Genomic DNA, 21,224 nt, shown 5'->3' with positions numbered 1-21,224 from the left:
CATTTGCCTGAAGTGATTTAGGGAAATCACGGAAAACCTAAATCAGGATGGCCGGAGACGGGATTGAACCGTCGTCCTCCCGAATGCGAGTCCAGTGTGCTAACCACTGCGCCACCTCGCTCGGTGCCACGGCAAGACCAAAGAGTGTTTAACAGTAACATAACTTGGTCTCTCTGACGTGCACATCTATAACTTAAAAAATCAAAATATCTTGCCCACCTGACAAACTATCTGATGCACTCAGTAAAAGGAGACTTTCATTTTATGGCCACTGTGTTCCAGCAAACGCGGAAAGACAGACTAAAAGAAATATTTCACTTTTTCGTGAAAAAACCCAAAACGCTTATCAGTTGATTCAGGAAAGTGAAAAAGGACTTAGTAGGAATTAACGTTACGAAGGCAGAAATTCTAGACCAGATTCGGTAACTCGGGGATTGTCCGTTAAATGTCAGAAAGCACAACACTGTATGGACAGATGAAACAAGTAAAGAATACAGTGAAAGAATGAAGAAATACTGAAAAGACCGAAGATCAGGAAAGATGACAAAATCACGTGGAATTTATTACACCTACTCCATAGATTACCGAGATGGAAGAGAGAAAAAAGCGAAAGGACATACGGACACACATACACGTACGGAACACGAGACCTAGGACTATACAAGCAACCAAGGGTTGGTCAGAAGTAACAATAAAAGTCTAATAAAAATGGTGGAAATTTATTGAATTGTTGTTTCGCATTAACAAGCACTGCCTGTTTTTCCGTGTCTTTTGTCCTTCCTTTTATGTCAACGCTCTCCCAGCTGGTTTGATCCTGTTCTCTATGCTTTCCTATGTAGTGCTAAGCTTCCCATTACTACAACCAAACATCTTCTATAAGCTTTTTTCATATTTTAGTCTTTGTCTGCCCTAACACTTCTCTCATGAGCCTTTCCTTCTGGCTCCAAGTTAACCATTGCTGAATGCCATCGCAGAAGTATCTCTAAGCTTTTCCCATGTCTGGTAAATGTCTTCCGGAAACTCCCTTCCTGTCCTATTACTTTTGGCACCTCTTCAATTTGCACTTTATTTCTCAATTAAATTTTTCAAATTTTTGTGTACCACTGCTTTTCAAAATGCTTTCATTTACTACTTTACCATATTTCTGATGCTCCAAATTTCACTTCCGTAAAATGCTGTGTTTCGCACGTACTCTTAAAGGAACGTGTGCCCTTCCGTTTCATGTCAGTCCCTGATCTTTGTCCTGAAAGTTTTTAGTGTTTCTTTCTATTAACTTCGTCAGCAGTGTATAAACGTGTATAAACTAAGTATCCGACGTTTCCATTTTTATCCACTCGTTCCTCCTTCACTGCTATGATAATTCGTTTACTGAAGCCTGGTGGGAAGTAATCACCTGCGTAGGCGCTTTTTGACACCACCTCTTATAGCTCCAAAACATTCGACTAACAGCGAAGGTCTGTTATCGTGTACTGCCCATTTGTTTCAATTCAAATCATTCAGCACTCTGTCAGACTTGGACGACATCGCTGTATCAACTATTTCTTCCACCTCAACTTCCTCCTCTTATGCCACACTCTACGTACACGTCTTAGATGTATCACGACCATCTCTCTACCATCCCGCATCTCGTGGTCGTGCGGTAGCGTTCTCGCTTCCCACGCCCGGGTTCCCGGGTTCAATTCCCGGCGGGGTCGGGGATTTTCTCTGCCTCGTGATGGCTGGGTGTTGTGTGTTGTCCTTAGGTTAGTTAGGTTTAAGTAGCTCTAAGTTCTAGGGGACTGATGACCTAAGATGTTAAGTCCCATAGTGCTCAGAGCCATTTGAACCATTTGAACCATCTCTCTACCCTTTTTCGTAGACTTAATAGCCTTCAATGCTTTAACTGAAACTACTGATCATTGCACCCGAGCGTCTCATTCTATCCTAAATTTTCAGTATATTCCACTTTACCGTATAGTGAGTTTCCTCTGATGTCGTGTTCATCATTACTAGATTATGACCTGAGTAAGTAACCGAATATGGGTACGCTTTACTCTCCATAATTTCGTATCTAAATATCTGCTCTAGGCTTAATATTTTCCTGTTGATATCTTTCAGGATCTCGCAGCCTTTTTCCAAGTAAACAACGTTCTTTTGTGACACTGGGAAAGGTATTCTGCAAATTATATTAATAATAGCGCATAAATCAAGAAACCTATTTCTCGCCTCCTATTACTTTCTGTCAGCCCATAATCTCCAGTAATTTGTCCTTCCATTCTCTTCATTGCTACAACTTTCCAACCGCCTAGGACAGCCCAACTTTTTCCAAACTACGCACATTTTATTAAGTGTTCTATTTCCCAATTGCAGTGTGACACTTGAACCTGTACATCAGCAATTGGCGTTCGTTTCCACTGAAATCTAAAAAATATATTTTGGCCACTGAGCTGTTGATACTAACTTATTCTTTTAGTTATATTCCGTCTCAAACGTTGCCACCTAGGAAGTGTGGGAATGTTAAGTCATGGAACTCGAATTCGGAAGTAGAGGCGTTCAAAATCTCCATTAATCCATTCAGACTTGTTTTCCCAGAATCGCTTTAGACGAAATCTGGGACGCTTCCGTTTAAAAGGTCACTGTGGATTTCTTTCCTGATTTTTGCTCTTTCTGAGTGTGTGCTCAGACTCTAACGACCTCGTCGTCGACTGGACGTTTACTCTCACTGTTTCTTCTTTTTCAGATATTTACATTATTATTGCTACTTGTATTAAAAATTTTTCGTCACTTGTCATCCAGAAGAATTAAGTGACAACTCCTTATGACGATTATACACTGAAATTTTCTGTCACACAATTTAGTAAGGCAAATCTTGGTACAGTAAGTAAGAATTCTTCCAACAAAGCTGTTGTGTGTCATAGCCTTTTCCTTCCTTCATGACACTGAATGGAATTTGTATCACCAAAAAACGTCAACGATTTTGGCCGAGACAGGCTTGTACTTCTTATTTTCGTGAGATGGATGATAGGGATTTCGCATTACACCTCGTTCTTCATTCCACGTCTTACTTTGCAGTAACGTTCGACTGTATTTTATGAAACAGAATCTTATATACGGGGAACATTAATACAACTGACAAAGTGCACGGACGGATTCCTTGCTGGAAATGGAGGAAAAAAGTTCCTATGACCATGTGGCTGGAAATGGACAGAATGCGTGCGACGACAAGTCGTCCCGTAACACAGTACAGGGCTGCATCGCATCCACGTCACAACGAATGTTCGGAGTGGCCTCCATGGGACGCCATACACGCGTCCATTCGTCTCATCATGGATTGCCGCACCCTTCCGCACGTTGCGGCCTCTCTCCGAACAGCGTCTCGTGAAAACGCTGTTGAAGCGTTTGCACATCAGGAACTGGCTCAGCATACACAACGCTTTTTCAGATGCCCGCAGAGGCAAAAATTCCGGGAGTTTGTAAGTCCACAGATTTAGCAGGCCATGCTGTAGTGCCTCTGCGTCCTATCTGACGTCTGTGGAAGATGATGTTGAGGTGTCGGTGAACTGTGGGATGTGGCTCAGTCATGCAGATGCCACATAAACTGTCATTGCTAAAAGCACATTTCCAAACACCCCAGGCAGACTATTCGGCAGGAAGTCCAGGTACGCTCCTCTGTCAACGCGCTGTGGAATAATAACCGGTCCATGTATGTAGTCACCAAGAATCCCTGGCCACACAACGATGCCGAACCGATGCTGATGAGACGCCTCAACCACTCCTCGAGGGTTGTCTGTGGTCCACGGAGACGACTACGTGGACTGATGATGCCATTTCTGGCAAACGTTGCTTCGTTGGTAAAGAGGACTGATGACAGAAATCCTGTAGTAGTGATGGTCTGGCGCAGAAACCATCGACAAAATAATTCTCGTGGAGGGAAATCCTAAGCTGATAATCCTTGCACACATTGCAGGTGAAAGGCATAGAAACAGTTATCATGCAGGATACACACGATCGTACTTTAGAGGGCCACTTTCCGGGAGGTTGTACTACATTCATGCTCATAAATTAAGGATTATACTGATACATGGTGAGACAACGCTCTGGTGGGCGGTTTGCGGGTTTAAATCACCTCGGGGTGTGACCATGCGGTGCATTTGATCTGCGATCGTCGCACGGTAGCGCTGGCAGTAGTCCACATACACAGAGGTGTGTTGGTGCATGTCAGAGCAGCGACTAAGTGTGCAGGTGTTTTCAGACGTGCTAATGGTGACTGTGTGTTGAAAATGGCTCAAACAGCACATATTGATGACGTTATGAGGGGTAGAATACTAGGGCGACTGGAGGCTGGTCAAACACAGCAGGTCGTAGCACGGGTCCTCCGTGTGCCACAAAGTGTGATCTCAACATTATGGCAACGATTCCAGCAGACACGAAACCTGTCCAGGCACTACAGTACGGGACGTCCACAGTGTACTACACCACAAGAAGACAAATATCACAACATCAGTGCCCGCAGACGGTCACGGAGTACTGCAGGTAGCCTTGCTCGTAACCTTACCGCAGCCACTGAAACAGTTTTCTCCAGACACACCGTCTACGGAAGACTGAACAGACATGGTTTATTCGCCCGGAGACCTGCAAGGTGCATTCCACTGACCCCTGGTCACAGGAGAACCAGTAAAGCCTGGTGACAAGAACACAGTACATTGTCATTGGAACAGTGGTCCCAGGTTATGTTCACGGACGAGGCCAGGTACAGTCTCAACAGTGATTCTCGCCGGGCTTTCATCTGGCGTGAACCAGAAACCAGATACCAACCCCTTAAAGTCCTTGAAAGGGACCTGTGTGGAGGTCGCTGTTTGATGGTGTGGGGTAGGATTGTGATTGGTGCACGTGCACCCCTGCATGTGTTTGACAGGTCAGGTGTACCGGGACGTCATTTTGCACCAGTATGCCCGCCTTTTCAGGGGTGCAGTGGGTGCCACCTTCCTCCTGATCGATGATAACGTACGGCCCACCGAGCTGCCTTCGTGGAGAAGTGGTGGTGGTGATGGTTAGTGTTTAACGTCCCGTCGACAACGAGGTTATTAGAGACGGAGCGCAACCTCGGGTTAGTGAAGGATTGGGAAGGAAATCGGCCGTGCCCTTTCAAAGGAACCATCCTGGCATTTGCCTGAAACGATTTAGGGAAATCACGGAAAACCTAAATCAGGATGGCTGGAGACGGGATTGAACCATCGTCCTCCCGAATGCGAGTCCAGTGTGCTAACCACTGCGCCACCTCGCTCGGTCTCGTGGAGGAGTACCTTGAAACAGAAGATATCAGGCGAATGGACTGGCCTGCCCGTTCTCCAGACCTAAACCCCATCCAGCACGTCTGGGATGCTCTTGGTCGACGTATCGCTGCACGTCTTCGAACCCCTAGGACACTTCAGGAGCTCCGACAGGCACTGGTGCAAGAATGGGAGGCTGTATCCCAGCAGCTGCTCGACCACCTGATCCAGAGTACGCCAACCAGTTGTGGGGCCTTTGTACGTGTGCATGCTGATCATATCCCATATGAACATGCGCAGGAAACAGTGGCGTTTTGTAGCACATTTGTTTCGGGACGGTTTTCTCAACTTATCACCAATACCGTGGACTTACAGATCTGTGTCGTGTGTGTTCCCTATGTGCCTATGCTATTAGCGCCAGTTTTGTGTAGTGCCACGTTGTGTGGCACCACATTCTGCAATTATCCTTAATTTATGAGCATGAGTGTAGAATTTGTCCCAACATTGCGTAGAACCGGGTTCTGGTGCACGCACAGTCTGTCGCCTCCCTGCACATTCGTCTCTCTGAAAGGACACACTATCACACAAACGCCCAAATGGTCTTGAAATGTTGTCCAATGTAGTTGGTGTCTGTGAGGCTACTTGTTTAGGTACAGCCGTGCTGCCTCTCGACTGTTTCAGTATACTTGGCCGTACACAAACACCACCTCTGTTTGTTCCAGACAAGAATACCGGACCATTCCGCTGCTTACAGTACGTTGCGTCAATCACACACTCTCCAACGTGCAAGGAACACCCAGCACGCGATCAGAGGAGCTGTCGTTCATCAGCGCTATCTACCGTGGCAAATATGAATTTCGAATCACATGTTAATATGATTTTTTTTCCTCCAATTCCAGTCTGGAATCCGTCCCTGTAATTTGTCTGTTTTATTCATGTTCACCCTGTATATACTAACGCACAGTACTGTGCGACATCCACATTTGTTTTGTCTTCACCTAAGGACCACGTATTCCGAATTGATGCTCACCAATTCATTGCCAACGGTTGTGGTCCAATAACAGGTCTTCTGTCTCCGGCTAGTTGAGAATGTACAAATGCGGTAAGACAGAATATGAACCGTACAATGCTTCATTCTTTAATAGGAGTGGTGTAATAAGCGGGCAATAAAATACTCACCTGTCGGAAATTACGAAGATTGTTATAGCGATTACTTGGTACCGAAGCGATAAAGAATTCGCAGCAGGCTTAGCTAATACCCAGTCAGACAACCCGGTACTCGCAAAACAAGCAGCGGACAGCAGGAAATATCGTGGCTTTAAGTTTTCGGGGCAGTAAACATCGCATGGTCCTCACTTAGCATTGTAGTTTGTTTGGTCACTTTGTATTATGACAGTCGCTGTTTAATATAGTATGCGCCCGTGAGCTATTTATAGAGGATTGCGAAGCTACCATACAATTTCAAGACCACTTTCAGACCAGTCTTGTCAATTATTCAAGCTCATCCTCGAAAAAAAAAAAAAAAACAGTATGCTAATATAGCAGAGAAAATGATATGATGAATACGTAGAGCACCTATTTAGTGGAAGACAGACGATATGCTGTAAATGTAGAACTTTAATCTATGCGTCTCGCGTCGCAAAATGGAAGAGTTAACTGAGTAAAAATTTCTCGGTGTACATGCCGCGTCAAATCAGGATAAATCTCCAAGCTTTCGACCACTACCTCCATGGTCGTCCTCAGGGCTAAAACTGACTGTCGTGAACTAGCGAGGTTCCCACTTTTATATGCAAAGGACGGCTTCTTATTGGCTGGGATACGTCAGCGATATGGCGCGTAGCAAAGTGGTGTCCTCTACTTCCATAGATGTAGTTGCTATCCCGCGTTGCTTGCAGCGCCATCCCTTAAATCAGGAGGTAAAGTGCGAGAAGTTTTTCTCTGCGATATTTCTTTATCCAGTGCACTCTTCCAAGTGTTGCTAAGTGCATAGCCGTTGTCTCTATTAACGTTATTATCGCTAAGTCTAATTTCGACTGCTTCCCGGATCACAGAGTCCCAGTAATTCGATGTGTGGGCTATTACTCTGGTTTCTTCAAATAAAATCTTATGCTTGCTAAGCAGGCTATGTTCAGCCACCGCTGATTTTTACAAATACCTGTATTTCAGGTGGCGTTGGTGCTCGAAGCAGCGGTCGGCAACGGTTCTTACAGACTGGCCCACGTAATTCTTGCCGCATTCGCAAGGAATAGTATAAATTCCCGGCGCTCTTAAGTCGAGACTATCTTTGACTGGTCTCAACATTTCCTTAATTTTCCTAGGTGGTCGGAAAACTGGTTTTATTCCTTGCCTCTTCAGGACTCTGGCTATCTTGCTCGTTGTAGCACCACAAAAAGGAAGCCGCGCTATGTGTTGGTCCTCTTCTTGTATGTGGCCGGCATCGTGTCTTACTTTCTCGGACAATACTGATTTAATTTCACCGGCAGAATAACCATTCCTCTTGAGTTAACTGTTACAATGGGTTAACTTACGGAAAGGTATTTTCTGTTTCCACCAGCATCGCACTGGCTTATGTGGTGGCACTAATGTTTACTAAAAAAGGAAGATTAGAGTTTAATGTCCCGCCGACGTCAAGATCATTGCAGACGTATGGGGAAGGGAACAGGACGTAAACTTCTAAACGAACCGTGCTCCTGTCAACGACACAATATTAATGGCGAAACTTATCTCAAAAATTTTATTTTGACGGTCTGTGAACGAAAAGTTGTGAGAAATCTAACGTTAATTGTTGCTGTATTTATTAATACATACGATATTAGGAGTATTTGTATGTTGCTTTCTGCGCCATGCCATAACTTCATCATTAAAAATCGATATTAAAATAGACGATGCTTTATGGGCCATTATTATCGCCCATCTATGCGTAGATTGCGATGATAAAATCGAAATCAGCATCAGTGATATGCCGAAGAGCTACATCCGTAATATGAATGGTGATGGGTAGCTGGTAACACTGCAAACAGCCGTTGCGTGGTGTCCAAATTATCTGGTATAAGTATTCTGAAGGCTCAGAGAATCGAACAGCATGAAGACGACCATATTCACGCTTTTTTAAGTCAAATAAAATGGACACTTTTTTCTGAAGGCCATACAGTCAAGCGAACCGGTTAAGTGGCGAACAGTTTGGCTTATGAAAGGTAAGGGCGCCGCGAAGGGAATTCTGATGCTGTGCTGGATAGTGGATGTAAGACTTAGGGAAAATCAAGACACGTTCCCCAATGTTAGATGGTTAAATAGGTTCGACATTCTAAGAGAAGTAGGAATAAGTTACAGGGAAAGAGCAGAAGAACCAAGGGGAAACAATAAGAATGGAAGACCAACAACTAACTACTCGGATTAAGAAGCGTGTAAGATATGGATGCAATCTTTCGCCCCCTACTGTTCGAATAATACATCAGAGCAGCAATTGTGGAAGTAAAAGAAAGCTTTGAGAATGGGCGTGAACTTCAGAGTGAAAGGGTATCAGGGATAACATTCGCTGTCCATAACGAAAGTGAAGAAGTATTACTTGGATAAACAGAACGGAGTACAAACGTGGAACGGAATGAACAGCCTAATGATCACAGAACATGGATCGACAGTAAACCGAAGAAAGACGAAAGTGATGAAGATGGCAGAAATGAGAACGACGAGAAACTTGACATCAGAATTTGCGACCACGAAGTAGATGAAGTTACGGGATTCCGCTACCTTGGAAGCAAAGTAACTCATGATGGACGGAGTGAAAAGGACGTAAAAAACAGGCTAGCACCTGCACAAAGGGAATTCCTCACCAACAGAAGTCTGTTAGCACCAAATACAGGCGTGAATTTGAGGAAGAAATTTCTGAGAATGTGTGTCTGGAGTACAGCACCTATGATAGTCAATTATGGACTGTGAGAAAACCGGAACAGAAGAAACTCGAAGCATTAGAGATGTGGTGCTATAAGAGAAAGCTGAAAATTAGGAGGACTGATTGGGTAAGGAATGAAGAGGTTCTCCGCGGAATCGGCGAAGAAAGGAGCCTATGGACAACACTGACAACACATACGTTAAAACATCAGGGAATAACTTGTAAAACGCTATAAGGAACTGTAAAGCGTAAAAACTATAGGAGAGACAGTGATTGGGATACCTGAAACAAACAATTGACGACGCAGAGTGTTAGCGCTACTGCTTGATGAAGAGATTGGCACAGAGTGGAATTCCTGGGGGCCGCATCAAACCAGTCGGAAGAGCGATGACTCAAAAATTCACCTGTAGTGAATAGCGGGATGCTTCCTACAGTAAAAATTCTGCTCCTACAATGTGAACAACAGAGCCTGTGCTCTGCGTCTGTACTTCAACCGCCTGAATTCGTTTGGCTCACTTTATAGCACAGTACTGTTTGGATTTGAATGGTTGCTGTGCTGTAATCGCTGAAATTACGGAGGAGTCGGGGAAAGAGGAGGGAAGAGAGAGAGAAAGAGAGAGAGAAAGAGAGAGAGAGAGAAAGAGAGAGACAGAAAGAGAGAGGCAGATTATCTACCACACGGAACGATGCTCGGAACACTTTTTCGTCTCATTTTATCTCCGACCTTCCTCAGTAGCAGTAATAAGGCAATTGAGGTTCGCCTTAAATTGTAGTGCTGAGGCACTACTACATTAAGCATACCTCCATTTAATTTAAACACCATCCTCAGCTATCTAGAAACCCGTTTCGTGATCATGACCGCTGTAAAGTGTGCGGTCAATAGAGGTGGGAAGGCACAGGGCGTGATGTTAATGGTGAGTCGCTTCTCCGCTGCTAAAGCAGTACGGTCCTGGTGGCAACGGGCACTTCAGGTTCTACGAAGAAATCGGCGGCTATCTTATTCACAACACGCCGTGGATCACCTCCGCATGGCGAGGCGACGTTCCTTTGTCAAACAGTTGTTGTAGAGTGCGGCGTTTTACACGTGCGGTAAACATTGTCTTTGTGGTGGAGAAACATCACCGACATGACTGACCTCGGAAACACACATTGTTGTGTCATTTACTGTACATAGTGTTCTCCACGCATGCGTATACACCCGTTGCTATCCGTAATGATACTCACCCTGCGGATGAAAGCCTGCATCGAGCCAGAATTCCGCGGCAATATTTGGGGATACCCACAACAATAAATGCTTTTCGGTCAATAGTAAAATGTGTCAGTATTACGATTTCAGACTGCTTATATTTTTCGCAGCGCCAATAAACCGTACATGGCATAAATTTCACCTAGATACCTTCAGCCATTCTTGAGAAAAATCGATGTGAACAGTCGAACAGATGCACGGACAAGAAAGTGATCCTATAACGGTTCCGCTTTCATTGACTGATGTCGTTGATGTTTTTGGGGTCTTTAGTCCCAAGAGTGGTCTGATGCAGCTCCCCATTCTACTCTGTCCTGTGCAAGGATCTTCATCTCTGAATAAATGCTGTATCCTACATCCTTCTCAACCTGTTCACTTTATTCATCTCTTCGTCTGTCTCTACGATTTTACCCCTCCCCCCCCCCTCCCCCCTCCAGTACTAAACTGGTGATCCCTTATTGTCTCAGAATGTGTCCTACCAACCGATCCCTTGTCTTGGTCAGGCCGTACCAGAAATTTCTCTTCTCCCCAATTCTGTTCATTACTTTCCCCCTCATTAGTTACGTGATCCACCCATCTGATCTGCAGCATTCTTCGTAGCACCATATTTCAAAAGCTTCTGTTCTTTTTTCGTCTAAACTGTTTATCGTCCGTGTTTCAATTCCATTCATGGCTACACTCCGGACAAATACATTCAGGAAAGGCTCCCTAACACTTCAATTTATGATATCTTCTTCAGAAATGTTTTTATTGCCTTTGCCAGTCTGCATTTTATATCCTCTCTACTTCAGCCATGATTAGTTATTTTGTTCCCTAAATAGCAAAACTCATCTGCTACTTTAAGTGTCTCGTTTCCTATTTAATACCTTCGGCATCAATCGATTTCATTCGACTACTTTCTATTATGGTTGATTTGTTTTTGTTGATGTTCATCTTACGTCCTCGGCTCAAGATACTGTACATTCTGTCCAGTTGCTTTCCCAAGCCCTTTCTGTTTCTGACACAATTATAATGTCGTCGGCAAACCTGAAGTTTTTGTTCCTTCTCCCTTGACTCTAATCTCTACTGGATATTTTTCTTTACTTTCCTTTGTTCAATGTACAGAATGAGTGGCAACGCGAATAAGTTACAAACCTGTCGCATATCCTTCTCAACCACTGCAACCCTTTCATGCCCCTCGACTCTTATGACTGCCGTCCGATTTTGCTGTAAGTTGTAAATAGCCTTTCGCGCCCCGTGTTTTGTCCCTCTTACTTTCAGAATTTCAAAGAGAGTATTCCAGTCAATATTGTCAATAGCTTTCTCTATGTCTGCTAATGCTATGAACGTAGGTTTGTCTTTCCTTAACCTATGTTCTGAGGGAAGTCAGAGGGTCAGGAGTTCTCTAGAATCCAAACTGGTCTTCCCCGAGGTCGGCTTCTACCAGCTTTTCCATTCTCCTATAAAGATTTTGTATTAGCACTTTGCCACCATGACTTATTAAACTGTTTGTTCGATAATATTGATACCTGTCAGTACCTGCTTGTTTTGGAATTTTCTCTCTCTCTCTCTCTCTCTCTCTCTCTCTCTCTCTCTCTCTCTCTCTCTCTCTCTCTGTTCTCAGCGATCACAGGCCCAGAAGACCCAGCGCTGCATCAACGATCTGTTTCCACCGCCTTCTATATCTTGCAGCCTCTCTCCACCCTGCGGAAATTCCTAATGCTGCAATGTCCTTCTCTGTGTCATCTTTCCACCTTGTACGAGGTCGGCTCAATGGTCTTGTTGCCTGGAGAGTTCCTTCAAATGCTTTCTTGGTGATTCTGTTGTTTTCCGTTCTGGCCACATGTCCAGCCCATTGCAGTCTCCTACTTTTTAATTTCTGGATGGTAGTGGGTTGCTTCATTACTGATAACTTTCATTGTTCTTTCGAATTCTCCATACGCCATTCTCCAACACAGATCCCCAGATTTTTCTCATTACTTTTCTTTCGAAAACAGTTTTCCTCTTTCATTCTTTGTAAGCGTCCAGCTTTCTGAACCGTACAGTACTATGGGGCAGATAATAGTGTTGTATATCTTCATCTTTGTGGTGACTGACAAAGCTTTACTCTTCAGTGGGTTGCTTAGTGAGTACAGACATCTTGACCCTGAGGCTATTCTTTCATTTATATCCATTGTTATGATATTTTTACTGTTGAAACGTGATCCTAGGTATTTAAACTGGAGAACGCTTCTGAATTTAGAATGTTGGTCAGTTTCAAAGTAAGGATTTGGGTTTATGACTCGACCTATTTACATATATTCGCTTTTCTCTTGGTTAATCAAAAGCCCGATTTTGCTGTCACTGTGCCTGAGAGATCTGTACATGTCTTTCAGTTCTTCTTCAGTTTCACTGAGCATCACTATATTATCTGCATAAGCCAGGAGTTTTCTTCACTGTGTTCGAATCGGAGATCATTGTATAGATGTAAATTACTTTCCCGAACCACTTTCTCTAATGCAAGGTTGAAGAGGACACATGAAAGGCCGTGCGGTTCTAGGTGCTTCATTCTGGAACCGCGTGACCGCTACGGTCGCAGGTTCGAATCCTGCCTCGAGCATGGATGTGTGTGATGTCCTTAGGTTAGTTAGGTTTAAGTAGTTCTAAGTTCCAGGGGACTGATGACCTCAGATGTTAAGTCCCATAGTGCTCAGAGCCATTTGAACCATTTGACACATGAAAGAGCGTCTCCCTGTCGTAAGTCAGTTTTAATTGGAATTGTTGAATTCTTCTAGCAGTCTGAGGAATGAAAGACCGATTGAGGAACGGAACCCAAAAAAAAGGGGCGACATGTAGAGTTACAATTGCTCAGTCGTCAAATCTCTACTCGCCCTACGCAATGCATCCAGACAAAAAATTAGGTCGGCATACACGGACATCGTGATACAGTCGTTCCTTCCCGTGACATTTGGCCACTCGCTTTGCCAACGGGCCGTAGCTAACTATAATAACGCCTTAGACGTCCGCTTGAAGTTGGTATGTTCAGCCAGTACTGTAATAACGGTCCCTACCATTTCGTGTAAACGCCGTCTTCACCGAGCTACAAACCGTTTAGTAAGTACGAACCGTCGCGTGTCGGTCGGGGCCAGCTACCAGCACAAGGACGGACGCTATAAAGAACTTTCCGCCGGCTGTGGGACGTAAATAGGGAAGCAGTCTGGGGTGCTTCGCAACGTTAAAGAAACTGCCTTTTCGACACCGCAGGGCCTCGAGAGGTCCAAGAATGGAGTAAGCGCGCAATGAGTGGAGGTTGCGGCAGTTGTCGATGGGCAGACGGATGCCTCCGAGACAATTACAGGCCTCGCCGCAACTCGAAGCAACAGGCCGAACGAGCAGGCGGGCGAGATTATTATGGGCCGGTTGCGCTGATCTCGTCCGTGCCGCTGACGGCTAACAGCCCGAGTTAACGGCCGCAATGACACGGCGCTTTACGGCCCACTAACTCTTCCCTGGCGGGATGCGCGCCTCTGGAGAAATTTACCTCCCCGCCATTACGCGCGCGGCGTTTACTGCCGGATCTGGTGCGCTTCTTGTTAGGTAATTTGAGTGGCTCGATGGAGCGTTTTGAGCAATAAGTGGGCCTACTCTTGAGTCCAACAGGCGGACGATTTATTAAGCTGCACCTGAGATATGCCAGGCGTCTCTGTGCAAGAGTTCCAGCTGTTATATCACTTACAGACGCTGCCTGACGAAAGAGGTTAATCACAAAGAAGACACAGTGGCATGGAACCGTAACTTGATGCACGTGCACTTCAGCAGGTATGTAAGTGATAAGAGTTGCTGTTCTCTATAAAAAGGGTAGAAAATCGGATGCACATAATTACTGGCCAATTTCACTGACATCGATTTGTTGTAGAATAATGGAACATATTTTGTGTTCAAACATAATGACCTTTCTAGACTCTGAGAAGCTCATCTGCAGAAACCAGCACGGTTTTAGGAAACAGCGGTCGTGCGAGACACAGCTGGCCCTCTTTGTGCATGATATACAACAGGCTCTAGATACTGGCTCGCAGGTTGATGCTATATTTCTCGACTTTCGAAAGGCGTTCGACTCAGTTCCGCACTGTCGCTTGCTACAAAAAGTGCGCGCTTACAGTCTATCCGATGACATATGCGGTTGGATAGAAAGTTTTCTGACAGACAGGGAGCAGTATGTCGTCCTGAACGGGGTGGAGTCAACAGAAACAAGCGTAACTTCAGATGTGCCCCAGGGCAGCGTAACAGGCCCTCTGCTTTTTACGATTTACATAAACGATCTGGTTGATGGTATTGACAGCGGCCTTAGACTGTTTGCCGATGATGTTGTAGTCTACAGGAAAGTAGTATCACACGAAAGTTGTGAACAAATCAGTGAAGATTTGCAAAAAATAAATGCGTGGTGTAATGATTGGCAGTTATCTCTCAATATTAGTAAGTGTAACCTACTGCGTATAACAAGGTGAAAATCCCTATTAATGTATAACTACAAAATAAACGACCAGTCTTTGGAAGTGGTAACATCAGTCAAGTATCAGGGTGTGACTATTCGAAATGATCTCAAATGGAATGATCAGATTACACCAGTAACGGGCAAGGCGAACTCTAGATTGCAGTTTATTGGTAGAATCCTGAAGCGATGCAGTCCTTCAACAAAGGAAATAGCTTACAGTACATTAGTTAGTCCAGTCTTGGTGTATTGTTCGTCTGTATGGGACCCTTACCAGCTGGGTCTGATTCAAGAGACTGAGAAGGTCCAAAGAAGAGCGGCAAGATTCGTGACTGATACATTTAGCCATCGCGAGAGCGTTACAAATCTCATAGAATGTTTGAAGTGGGACACACTTGCAGATAGACGACGCGCTAAACAGAAGTGGCGGAGGGTGTAGAGCATATATTATTACCACCAACTTCCAAATCGCGTAATGATCATCATTCAAAGATAAGGGAAATAAGAGCTCGTACTGAGGCGTTCAGACAGTCGTTTTTCCATCGCGCGATCCGCGAGTGGAACAGAGGGGAGGAAATATGACTTTGGCGCGAATTGTGCCCTCCGCCATACACCGCTTGGTGGCTAGCGGAGTATATATGTAGATGTAGAACAAGTACAACGGCCCCCAGAGTGCATTTAGAGTTGTTCGTGGTAAAGTGTGAAACGTCCCCTTAGAAAAATTATACATGACTGTGCTTAAACTGACACAATATTTTTTTAGCGCAACGCAATCTAACTTTCAATAATCCCTACAAAAGAATGGCCCTGACTAACATTAACCTATACCTTTCACAAATCACTTAGCTCACAAAAATCTTCGTTACTCGAACTACTGCAATACAGCAAGCGCCACTACTGCCAGCTAAGTAAAAGATTCAAACTACGGAAGGCACTAACTACTGATAGACACAGTTAGCAAGTGAAAGATTTTAATAGAGAACAAACAATGTATTTACCTTAATAGTCATAATATATATAGCAGTTCATGACATCCATTCTTACAAATGTACTGTTTCTGATGGACACACCTCCAGATTACCCATTCTCAAAAATCCGCCATCTCACTTCCCCACATCCACCACTGCAGGTGGCTCACCTGCAACTGCGCAACGCTACGCGCTGTTAACAGCCAACTGCCCAACACAACAATTGTGAATTTTACAACAATGCTAACCAGCCACAGACTGCACACAGCACAGCCAATGATTTTCATACAGAGCGCTACGTGGCGTTACCAATATAAAAACCTAAACAGCCTACTTACATAGCCCCCATGCTCCCCACAAAAATTTTACAAATTGTTTTGGGCAGTGGCCAATACAGATTTGAAATTTTTTTCATAATTACAATAACAAAGAAATCAAATGCACACGCTTATCAATACAGTGTTGGTCAAAAGCTAAAATTTTCTCACAGTCCATAAAGACAGTCCTGATCGTTCATCACAGTAAAATTGCAGTGTTTTTCTCAAAGTCTGAGAAGTAAAAGAGAATGCACACGGAAGTAGTGGATTTCCATGCAGTCTTGAAGAAGTAGTGTTGTCCTTCCAACGGGAAGACAGTGCTGACTCTTGACATGCAGACAGGTAATGGGTCACAACAGAGCAAACGCACAGCAGAGTCAGTCGAAGTTTTGAAGAATATTGGTAGGTAGGTCGTCACAGAGCAGACCCAATATAGTCTTGGTAGAGAGTATGGTACTGGTGGGCCACCAGAAGTGCAGACCCACTGTAGTCCTTGTAGAAATAATGGTATTGGTGGGTCATCAAAGGTGCAGACCCACTGCAGTCCTTGCAGAGACGGTCAGCAGCCATCTGTTGCGGCTGTGCACGTGCACAATCACCATCGAAGAGTCTTGCGGAGAATATAGCAAGTCCATCAACCACCACTTGTGCATGCACAAAGTTTTTGGAATTGTCCTTAGAACCAGTAATGCTGTTAACCAGTCCCTTGCTGAATTATCAAAACATGTGCAAACACTAGAAGTCCCTACTCTTCACATATTGTCCATATACTATGACCAACAGAAACGTGTGCAGTGAAATGTAACTTAAAAGTTACTTAATTTGATGAACTGGTGTCAATTACAATTTTATAAAATAAGAATACAATAACAAAGGTACAAAACACATCATTAAAGAACATAACAATACAGATAACATTTGTACTAAAACAGGCTTTACAAAAGAATAGAAATAAACACGCACATCAGTGTTACAAAAATTATGAGATAAGTACATACATAAAGATCAGAATAACTTTTGAAACATCAACTTCATATATGAGCAACAAAACAGAACAGATAAATAATGTCTAAACATCTTTACAAAGTAAGTAGCATAGTATTAGAAAAATTGTACTCTCATCAGCTAAACAGATAAAGACAGGAAAAACACAAATACACAAGCGTAGACAAACACATGGCAGAATAACACAAGAGGAAAGGGCAGGGTTTGTTTTCAGTGTAATATTTGGTACTGCAGTCCAACCCAAAACTTCATTCCATAGATCTTTTCTCTTATTTCAACATTTGTTTCCACCAAAAAAATCCTATCCAAGCATGCTTTCTGTATTCTGTTCACATCCTCTTTCAAAAATAGTTTTTCTCCACTGTACACAACTTTTTTGGCCAAACCATTTTCTTATAGCTTCTCAATGCATTGCTTCTAATTCATCAGAACTCGTTCTCTTATATGGCCTACCCCATCTTAAGCTAACTTAAATCTACTGTGTCCTTTAAGTTTTCCTGAGTTTTTGCAAGTTGCGTAACCGAATCGGTAGATGCAACTGAGTCAATTTTAGCTTGCAAGGTCTCATGATTTTCATGAACAATAGTTTGCAGTTCTTTTATGGCTGCTTCGTGATTCTGTAATGCATTTTCATGCCGCGAAAAAATAGGTTGAAAATGCTCACAAATTTGTGTTTTTACGTCATGACCGATTTTTGGACATTTCGATTCAATGTTATGTAACTCAGTAGTTAAATCTTCACATGTTTGTTCAAGCATGGTGTCTAACTTTTGAAGCTTTCGCTGTGTTTGTCACTGATTTTGTTCCATTTGTCTAACTTTTGAAACTTTTGCTGTGTTTGTCTCTGATTTTGTTCCATTTGTTGCATTAATTGCAATAATAATGTATTAGCGTCTGGAATCTGTTTCTCTATGCTTTTTGGCAGTGCATTTTCACCGGCAAAATTCACATTTTGACAAGCAGAAAATGTGTCTTGACTCATTTGAGAAAACGGTGAGGACCCAAAACCTGAGTCTACAGTATTTGCAATATTGTGTTCTATCATTTCAGATTCCTGAGGCGAGCTGTTTCCGACCGATCGATCGTTAATGCTTCCCTGTTCACTACTTGTTTCATTGTCTACACCATTATTTGCCGCCCGCTCCATTTCCCTATGCACAATTACCAAATTACTACTTCGAATGTCTGTTAATTCATTACACAGCGGTGCTGATAAGCTACGCTCGTTGTCACTATTATTTCTCAGTTTACTTTGGAGCCTAGTGTTACGTTTTTCACACGCCATTATTGTCACAATATTTCACACCATAACACAGAAAAGCACAATCTGAAGAGCAAAAATAAGAGAACACATTAACATTACACTGAAAATAATATCTAGTTAATTGCAAGCGCAGCTGCGAAATACTTGGTGCAAATCTACATGCATGCCACAACAACAATGAAAGACTTCAACTGCAAAGGAGATTCTCTCTACAATTACGCGCCAGCAATAAACAATAGCTACACTAATTACACAAACTACAAGAAAAAAAATCAGAAGATTCCAGTGAGGTATCTTCGGCTAAGGGTCGACATATGAAGCGTCCCCTTAGAAAAATTATACATGACTGTGCTTAAAATGACACACAGTAGTTTTTTAGCGCAACGCAATCTGACTTTCAATAATCCCTACAAAAGAATGGCCCTGACTAACATTAACCTATACCTTTCACAAATCACTTACCTCACAAAAATCTTCGTTACCCGAACTACTTCAATACAGCGAGTGCCACTACTGCCAGCTAAATAAAAGATGCAAACTACGGAAGGCACTAACTACTGATAGGCACAGTTAGCAAATGAAAGATTTTAATAGAGAACAAACAATGTATTTACCTTAATAGTCATAATATATGTAGCAGTTCATGACATCCATTCTTACAAATGTACTGTTTCTGATAGACACAATTCCAGATTATCCATTCTCAAAAATCCGCCATCTCACTTCGCCACATCCACCACTGCTGGCGGCTCACCTCCAACTGCGCAACGCTACGCGCTGTTAACAGCCAACTGCGCAACACTACAATGGCGAGTATTACAACAATGCTAACCAGCCACAGACTGCACACAGCACAGCCGGTGATTTTCATACAGAGCGCTACGTGGCGTTACCAATAAGAAAACCTAAACAGCCTACTTACAAGTGTTGTTACCAGACCTGGTAGGGTAGGGAAGGAGCCTGACGTTGAGTGATGACATTGACGGATCCGGAGAAGACGCGCACTCGTCTGAGACAGCGTCATCAGCACCTGACAGAGTTTCAACGTGGTCCCATTGTGGGACACCTGGTTGGCTGGGCTAAGCGCGACACTGGGGCGGCACTGACATGGGACAGTGACCGAATATTGGGCTGCATGGGAATGCCAAGGCAGGCAAACAAATGTATCATCGCACGGATTCCCGCATGGAGGACATGGTAATAAGCATCCCTGGTGTAGAGAAACAACTGACAGAACTGAAAACAAATAAGTCACCACGTCCTGATGAAATCTCATTCCGGTTTTACAAACACTACTTTACAACATTACCTCCTTACTTAACTCGATTTATCGTGAATCTGTAGGCCAGTGGAAATTCTCACGCGACTCTAAGAAAAAAAAAAAAAAAAAAGAAAACCGCAGCTGACACCTGTAGTTTGTAAGGGAAAAGAACGAATCCGCAAGAGACCTCACCACTATATTTAGCAGACTCTTTGGACATATTCTCACTCCGAATAGAATAAATTTCTTTGGGAAGGAAAAGTTTCTCTCCAGAAACCAGCGCCGTTTTCGAGAGCATCGCTGGTGGCGAACTTAGGGAAACCTGAATCAGGATGGCCGCACGCCGGTTTGAACCGTCGTCCTCTAGAATGCGAGTCCACTGTGCTAACCACTGCGCCACCTCGTTCGTCAGTTCAGCGATGAATGGCGGTTCTGCACTGCCCCAGATGAGCACCCTCAGTGAATAACGCGGCGATGTGTGAGGACTTCCTAGTCTTCCAATGTTTTGGGAAGGCACAAATGGCTCTGAGCACTATGGGACTTAACTGCTGTTGTCATCAGTCCCCTAGAACTTAGAACTACTTAAACCTAACTAACCTAAGGACATCACACACATCCATGCCCGGGGCAGGATTCGAACCTGCGACCGTAGCGGTCACGCGGCTCCAGACTGTAGCGCCCAGAACCGCACGGCCACTCCGGCCGGCTTGGGAAGGCACGGTGGGGTTACTTCTGCCGTCATGGTGAGGGGAGTAGTCGAGTATGATCTCATGTCACGGCCCCGGTAGCGACAGAGGAAACTCAACGGCACAACTGTAAGTCACATCTTGCATCCTCAAGTGTTGCCACTCGTGCTGGGTATCCTGGTGGCATTTTTCAATAGGACAATGCTCGTCCACACAAGGCACGTGCCACTATGAGCTGTTTGCGTGATGGTGAGACATTCACATTGTCAGCAAGATCCCCAATCTGACCACGATAGAACATGTGTGGTATCAGACTGGACCGTCTCAATGTCAGTTTCCAGGAGATCAGCGACTAGGTACAACAGTTCTGTGCCATTTGCCTTAGGAGATGATACAAAGGCCTTATGACACCCTTCCCACCCAAACCAGTGCATGAATCGTGGGAGAGGAGGTGCAACGTCTTAAAACTTCCAAGTTCTCTCCAAATTTATCTCAGTTTTGTCATCACTGATATAACACTACATACCTTGAAAGGTGGCTACATTGAGCCACTGCGCCAGAGATTGCGCCAAAGAGTATTATTAAGCCGCCTCCACAGTGCTTGTCGAGAGCTCGTAGAGGTCAGTGCCTGTTAAGAACTCGTAGTAGTGAGTGCCTGTTGAGGACTCGGGGTAGTCTGTGCTGAGATGTTGTAGCAGAGAGTGTTTGTTGAGATGTGCTATTAGGCAGTGCTTCCTGAGATGTGATATTGGAGAGTTTTGGTTGAGATATAATGTAAGGATTAGAGTGATTTTCATCAATATAAATGAGGTAATAAACTCAGTATCTTTTTATTTCAGTATCCTAAATAATGCGTCATTACAGGTTCAGTCAACAAAGCATCTGGCAGGTGTTC

This window comes from Schistocerca americana, chromosome 10 (assembly GCF_021461395.2).
Source record: "Schistocerca americana isolate TAMUIC-IGC-003095 chromosome 10, iqSchAmer2.1, whole genome shotgun sequence".
NCBI classification, from domain to species: domain Eukaryota; kingdom Metazoa; phylum Arthropoda; class Insecta; order Orthoptera; family Acrididae; genus Schistocerca; species Schistocerca americana.
The sequence above is the reverse complement of the archived record's forward strand: the minus strand, read 5'-3'. Positions refer to the sequence as shown.